The sequence below is a fragment of the Phascolarctos cinereus genome, unplaced genomic scaffold (assembly GCF_003287225.1).
Source record: "Phascolarctos cinereus isolate Bilbo 61053 unplaced genomic scaffold, phaCin_HiC Scaffold_5;HRSCAF=322, whole genome shotgun sequence".
NCBI lineage: Eukaryota > Metazoa > Chordata > Mammalia > Diprotodontia > Phascolarctidae > Phascolarctos > Phascolarctos cinereus.
In genome coordinates this window covers 168,952,793-168,959,783 of record NW_027555958.1, presented here as the reverse complement: position 1 = coordinate 168,959,783, position 6,991 = coordinate 168,952,793, and the positions used below count along the sequence as shown (strand labels likewise).

General features: G+C 37.6%; 1 pseudogene; it reads right to left on the bottom strand.

The window, feature by feature from the left end:
* Positions 1 to 922: 922 nt before the first annotated feature.
* Positions 923 to 6,085, bottom strand: LOC110216505 (alpha-enolase pseudogene; annotated as a pseudogene).
* Between the last annotated feature and the right edge of the window lie 906 nt (positions 6,086 to 6,991).

The window sequence follows — 6,991 nt, the reverse complement described above, 5'->3', positions numbered from 1 at the left end:
CCCATTACATGCAAAAATAAATTTTAACATTTGTTTTTAACACTCTGAGTTCCAAATTCTCTCCCTTCTTCCTCCCCACCCCACCCCCCATTTAGAAAGCAAGCAATTTGATATAGGTTATACATGTGTAGTCATGCCAAACATTTCCATGTTAGCATGTTGTGAAAGAAACAAACCACAAATAAGAAAAATGAAAAAGAAAAAAAGCAAAAAAAAGGTTTTTTTTTTAAAAAAGATGCTTTAATTTGTAGTCAGACACCATCCATTCTCTCTCTGAGGATGGAAAGCATTTTTCATCATGAGTCCTTCAGAGTTGTCTGTATTATATTGGTGAGAATAGCTAAGTCATTCACAGCTGATCATCCTACGATATTGCTGGTACTTTGTACACAGTACATTTCACTTGGCATCAACTAATGTAAGACTTTCCAGGTTTTTTCTGAGAGCATCCTGTTCATGATTCTTTTTCTTTCTTTCTTTCTTTCTTTCTTTCTTTCTTTCTTTCTTTCTTTCTTTCTTTCTTTCTTTCTTTTTTTCTTCCTTCCTTCCTTCCTTCCTTCCTTCTTCCTTCTTCCTTCTTCTTCTTCCTTCCTTCCTTCCTTCCTTCCTTCTTCCTTCCTTCTTTCTTTCTTTTTCTTTCTTTCTTTCTTTCTTTCTTTCTTTTTTTCTTTCTTTCTTTCTTTCTTTCTCTCTCCCTTCCTTCCTTCCTTCCTTCCTTCCTTCCTTCCTTCCTTCCTTCCTTCCTTCCTTTCTTTCTTTCTTTCTTTCTTTCTTTCTTTTTTTTGGAGGGGGAGTTACTGAATACTTTTATTATGCACATAGAAGCCACTAAAGATCTGGCCTGTGGGCTTGTTGGGGCTGCATCACAAATATATGGCTACCCACATAAACAGGTTTGGGGATGAGAACAGGTCATTCTATCCTAGCCACAGGATGATAAAGGTCTTCTGACAGAGCTCCAAATCATAAGGTACAGTCTCTGGTAAGACAGTTTTAATGAAGCATTGAAAACATCACAGAAAGGTTGAGGGGGGAGGGCAGTTAAGCAGAAGAGGCTCCTTCCCAAAAAACAAAACTGGTCTAGTACTTGGTGCTGCCCAGTGCAGAGACCCATCACCAGGTCTGCAATGAAGGTATCTTCAATCTCCCCAGAGTGATGGGAAACCATTACTCCCCACCCATTGGACTGGGCCAGCCTGCACACCTGGAGAGATTCAGTCACAGAGCCAATCTGGTTCACTTTCAGTAGAAGACAGTTGCAGACTTTCTCATTCACAGCCTTTTCAATGTGCTTCGGACTAGTCAATGTGAGACCATCCCCTACCACCTGGATGCCTGCAGACATAGTGAAATTCTTTCAATTTTCCCAATCATGCCGGTCAAAGCTATCTTCAATAGATACCATCAGATAGTACTTGATGAAAGTCTTATAGAGGTCCCCAAGCTCAGAAGGGGAGATGTGTCTCCTGGAATCATCAGGAGACTTGAAGTTCAAGTCATATTTCTCAGATCAGGAGAATTCTAAGGTAGCAATATTCATGCCAATTACAATCTTATCAGCATAGCCAGCCTTGCCAATAGCATTCTTTAGCAGCTCCAGAGCTTCTTTATTCTCCAGGATGAGAGGAGCAAAGCCACCTTCATCCCCTACATTGGTGGCATCTTGTCCATATTTCTACTTAATAACATTCTTCAGGTTGTGGTAGACCTCTGCTGAAATGTGCATGGCCTCCTAGAAGTTTGATGCTCCAACAGGGAGGACGATGCCTTTATGGTCAACTTGCTGCTGGCATTGGAGCCACCATTGATCACGTTGTAGGCTGGAACTGGTAGGATGACTTCTTCACTGCCTACAAGGTCAGCAATATGGTGGTACAGGAAGACACCTTTCTAAACAGCTCTGGACTTACAAACAGAGACACTCCCAATCCCTAGGTACTTAGCACATAATAGGAACTTAATAAACGTTTATTGACTTGATCTAACTTGACTGATTTCTGTCATTTCTAATTTGTTTCACTCATATTACCCAAAAGTTGTTTCTTTTAATTATGGTTCCTTTGCATATTCATGTTTAGCTAATGTAATCATGTCCTGTTGCCCTTGCTAACAGCTACTCCCCCACCCTTCTCCCTATTCTCTATCCATCTCCAACCCTGGTCTTAGTTCTTCATTCTGTCCAGTACTTCCATTACCTCTCCCAATCTGTAAGCACCTCCACCTTTAACATCCCCATCTCTGGAATCTCCACTCACATCCCTCCCCCTATATATTACCCTGCCAAATTCCCTTCCTTAGGCAATAAGAGCTACTGCAAGGAGACTTTAAATGAATGAGAACTACCTGATTCTCAGGCAAAAGTTGCAACAATAACAACAATGAAACAAAAGCTATGTTCCTGGAAAGCTGTGTAATAGTAAGATCAGCAGGTTTGGAGTTACAGGGCTTAGATTCAATTCTTATCCTTGGGGTGAACTTCATTTTACCTTGGACAAACAACATAACCCAGGATGTAATTATTCATATGTAAAATGAGTGTGCTAGACTCAATAATCTTGAAGGGCTCTTTTGGCTCAAAATCTTATGATGCTTGCTCAGTTCATCTTCACATACAAACAATTGTTATACTTGGTTGTTAGAGTCTATCTTGCTTTCAGTACTGTACTTCTCATTATCAATTATTTTAAATTAACCATTCCTTAGCTATTTTTTTTCATAAGCACAAATACTTAGGATTCACTTTGTCCCATAGAAAAATTATGTTCTAAGGTTTAAAAATGCTTTTAAGATTCTTGCAAACCTGTTTCCATGCTATATGGAGCTGTGGTTTTGTTTATGTAGGTAATACTATCTACTGTTAAAAAAAAAAGAGATAGATAAATATAGATAGATATCAATCTTATCTAGCAATTTATATATATATATATATATATGTATACAGAGTCACATATACATAGTCTATATTACAGACAGAAGTATATTACAGACATATTGTGTGTATATGTCTGCGTGTATACTGTCATCACTGTTATCTGCATGTGTGTATTAGGCAAAAATCCCTCAGAAAAAAAATCATTAATTCAATATTATTCCAAATTCAAACATTGCCTCTTTGAAAGAGAGAAATATCCAAACTTATAGAATTCTTCCACTTCATGTCCTTGGACATCTCTTTAACACAAGACAATTTTAAGTAAAATTTATGGGAATCTTGAACATGATGAAAATTATAATATGATAAAATATCTTGTTATTAACAAACTGCTTGATAAAATAGAATAATAACCACTTAATCTTCTCCTAAAACTATATAGTTCTTTCAGTGACCGCTTACTCTCTTTAGTTATTTTTTTCTTTCAGTTTCCTGGAATAAGCAAGAGACCTACTCTGAGCAATAGAGGAATTTCTTATACTCAATCTGACTACTAACTTAAACCCGTTGAGACCCTTAAGCTTTTTTTTTTTTAATTAACTTTCCTTTTACACTACTGCCTAAAGGGAACAGTTTGAAGTTTAGACTAGAGAAATATGTGTTTCCTAATATTTTCAGCTATGTTATAGTGAAAGTTTTAATAGATTTAATATATTTAATATATTTTCACTATGAAGACTGTCCATGCGTGTGTAGACAGTGTTCTTGAATGGCGTGTTGTGGAACATCACCAAGTGGTCCATTTTATGATGATGAATGTCTTAGAACTTGCTTATGCTGTCGTGTGGACAAGAGACCATTACTGGAGCTGTATTAAAGATTTTGCAGCTTGATATTATCTGCCACAGCTTGTGTTCCTTCTGAGTATTTTTTTCCAGTTGGCCAATTGTATTTTTTAAGGATGTTTTCTACAGTTAATTTTTGTCCTTCCTTTTCTAAGCTATTGACTCTCTCTTGCATACCTCTCATTTCTTTTCCCAATTTTTCTTCTCTCTCTCTTATTTTAAAATCCTTCTTGAGCTTTTCCAAGAAGGCTTTTTGGTTTTCAGACCAGTTCATATTCCCTTTTTATGTTCCAGATGTGGGTTTGTTGACAATGTTGTCCTCTTCAGAATTTCTGCCTTGATCTTCACTATGCCCATAATAAAAACCTATAGTATGTTTCTTTTTGCTCATAGTGTTTGCTTATTTCCTGGCCTTTGAAGAGATTGAGCTCTCCTGCTGGGGATCAGGGGGCACTGACCCAAGCTTCTTGTGTTAGGAACACTAGGTCTGGGCACTGATGCTGGCAGTTGGAGGCTGTAGGTTGCTGGCAGCTTAGCTGGAATCAGCAACATTGAAACTCTAGGGGTTGAATTGGGTAGTCTGGCCCCTGGAGGTTGCCTGCTCACCCTGGCTTTTCCTTCCTTTTACTTTATTTGGCTGCTTTCAGATGGATGTTCCACTGCTGTGGGATGTTTCTCCACCTGGGGGGAACCCTTGGAGCACTTCCCAGAGTTTTCCTGAGGCACTGGGAGACTTTGTTGCCATAGAATGCCAAGGCACATGGTGGTTTTTTGAGCTGGTTTCCATTGTCCTTAGTGGTGTTGGTGTTTGCCTGCTTCACCACTTGGGGTTCAGGATCCCCCATGGTATACTGAGGTAGGGCTTTCTGCTAGCTTACTGGGATACATCCTGTTCTGTACTGTTCTCCTTCCCCCAGGGCAAAAGGGGCTTTTCCTGTTAATCCCTCAAGCTACCTGTGCTACCAGACTGCTACATCCTGTCTTTCTGATGATTCAGCTGTTCTAGGGTTTTTCCTGGGGCGATATTTTCTGGGCTTTCTGGGGCTAATAAGGGACAGTGAAAGTGACTTACTCCTCACTCCACCATCTTGGCTCCCCAGAGCTTGTGTTCCCCTGTCACTGACTTCAAGAACTCAAAATCACTTTCCTACTATCCACAGACATCAGAGGAGGGCTTCAGTTTCTATAAAATATCCTATAAGTGCCTGCTCCTTTTACATTTTTTCAAAGATAAAGTTAGACAAAATTTTTGACGGTTGGAAAAATAAAGCACAATGTACTTATACCGCCACATTCACCAAAGACATTGGATGCCTCAAGCAGTACATGTCCCCTAAATTGTAACCTTAAAAAATTAAATTTAGGAAGTAATAAGAAGCTGACTTTAACATTCTTGATATATGGAATGGAGTGGAAGGAGTAAAATTCACAAGGTTGCCATAGATTTGATTTTGTCTTCATCACCAATAGTCCTGCACAGGTATATTAGTAAGTAGTGCTGATTTGGAACTTTAATGAGAAGCTACTTTACTTGCTAGAATTTGTTTACCTGGAAAGACTAAATGTCACATTTCTGAGCTATTGCAGTATTATCCCGGAAAATAGTTTTTCATCCTCCCTCCTTGCTTGTGCTTTTGGTTACTTATAACATAAGTAGACATCCCCCAACTTAATAATGGCTTGTGTTCCAAAAGTTCATTTGTAAGTGAGCTGTTTAGAGCCCTGAGTGCATTTTTCCATGGAAACAGTGTTATTGTAAGTTGCCAAAAAGCCCACCAAGACTTTTTTAATTGACTGAGTAATTGAATCAATTTGATAACAATGTTTACTTTTTTAAGTGTCTTTCATAGAGGTTAGAACTAGAAGGGACCTTAAAGATCATTTAGTCCAGGTATTCTTAACCTCAGGTATATTCCACATGTAGAGTTTAGAGGTCTTTGAACTTGGACAGGGAAAAATTAAATCTTTGCTTTCACCAAAGTCTCACTAAAACTTACCATTTTCTTCATATATGATAAATATAGATATAGAAATATATGATATATTTATATATTATATAAACATGATATATTATATATCATATACATATGGTATATCATAAATGGTATATAACAAAAATATATATACATATGTAGATATGTATATATGCACATATATGTGTGTATAAAGATATCTATAGGATTCACCAGAATGCTAAAAAGTCCTTGACACAAAAAAAGGCAAGGAACCCATTTTCTCATTCAACCTAACCATTTTACAAATGAGAAAACTGAGGCTAAGGCAGAGAGAGGGGGAACGATTTACCTTGGATCACAGAAGTCATAAGTAACCGAGTCTGGATTTCAGCTAGTGCTGTCTTCAATTTCATGACTGTTTCTACTATACCATCTACAGAGTGCTCTCCTTATTATGTGAGGATATGAGGATATAAGAATTTTCAAGAAGTCAAGGCTTCTGCTTGGAGCTTACAGACTAGTTAGTAGACTATAAGACACAAATACAAATAATATATGTTACGTGCTTAAGAGAAGTGCAACATAAAGTGATAATTTTAAAGCCCTATCTACATGCCATTTTCTCTACAAAGTCTTACCTAATCTCCCAGCTAATAGGCAATGTTTTTTTATTGTTGTTTTTTTCCCTCCCATCTTCTATGAGACTTTGTCAAAAGGGAGATATTATTCTTGGCAGAAGGAGTAGCTTGAATAAAGACACTGAGGGGGGGAAATCACAAGACTTGAATGAAGGAGAGCCCAATAGTCCAATGCTCTGATTGGATCATTAGATATTTGGAGAAGAGTAGTGTGAAGTAAGGTTGTAAAGATAGAATGACACATAATTTTAAATGGCTTTAAGTGCCAGTAAGAGTTAATGCTTTCCTAATAAACATTAGGGAACTATTGAAGGGTTTTGAGCAGAGGAACGGAATGCACAGGTTTGTGCACCATTAATATTATTTTGGTTGTCCTGGGAAGGGAGGATTGAAAGGGAGGGAGAGATTGGATAAACCAAGTTCTGTTAGAATAGTTGCTATGGTCCAAGATTGAAGTTATGATAATGTCTGTACTATGATGGCAATGGAAATAAAGGAAAGGAGACAAGTGCAAGTACATAATCAAATGTATCAAGAGAATTGGATAATTTTTTGTCTGTGAGAGATGAGGGAAAGGGAAATTTCCCATATAACATCTAAATGTTTTATATTATGTCAGAGAATGCTATTATGGTTGACAAAAAGTCAATTCAATTCAATGGGAACAAGTTAAGCACCTTT